Here is a 910-nt window from a genome sequence, read left to right as displayed (position 1 = left end):
CATTTCATGCACTTGAACTGATTCACACCAACAAAGTTACCATGCATGTTTTAAACCTAAAGTAACCTGATGTTAGAGATTTAGTCATTAATAAGTAAACCAGTAAAAAGAAGAGTGATCCGTTCATAATTATGTTGATTGTGGGGGTTCCTCCAACTATTTCAGTGTCAGTATGTTTGTTTCACACAGCATATTTATTGTAGGATGTTTGCTAATATGGGTGCGCACATTTAGTAAACACCCTATGAACAGTATTTCAAGATTACTAATTGTTTTTCTTTTGCTGAGGTTGAAAGAACTAGCTGGAGGAGCAAATATGGTGTAACACATGAAGTGGAGGAAACCAACAATCTGCTGACACTGGGGGACTTGACTCTGGAGGATCTGTCAAACACTCAAAGCTCTACTGTTCTAAAATACATTTTGGTTTTTGAATGTCTCAGTTTGATATTTGTGTTGTAGTTATTATTAGTGTTGACTTAGTTGTCTAGCTTTATTTATTGTTTGTCCTAAGTTTTCTTCCTCCCCTCCTTGTTGTATGTAGGCTAGCCTATGTGTTTAAATACCCCTGTGTTCATTGTGAGAGGTCAGTTCTGGTTTGTTATCCTTGGTTAAATTTCTCTTAGTTGATATCTTCCTTTGGCCCATTTTTTTTCCTCCAATTTTCAGTCTTTTGTTTATTAGTACTTTGGAAGAATAAATGGATGATTTTTTTCCCAAGCCTTTGTCCTTTGCCTGACTGCTTGGTCCCCGTTATCACTTTACAAAAAAAAAATGTTTTACTTTCATTTCTGCTGGTGTAAGATGGTAAAAACAAAAGTTTCACTTAAAGGAATAGTACACCCAAAACATGATTAGCCTTCATTTTCTACTCACCCCCATGCTGAACAACACTCTGGAGTACTTTTTT

The sequence above is a fragment of the Cyprinodon variegatus genome, unplaced genomic scaffold, assembly GCF_000732505.1.
Source record: "Cyprinodon variegatus isolate N-32 unplaced genomic scaffold, C_variegatus-1.0 Scaffold1387, whole genome shotgun sequence".
Lineage (NCBI taxonomy): Eukaryota > Metazoa > Chordata > Actinopteri > Cyprinodontiformes > Cyprinodontidae > Cyprinodon > Cyprinodon variegatus.
Note: the sequence above shows the minus strand (reverse complement) of the source record.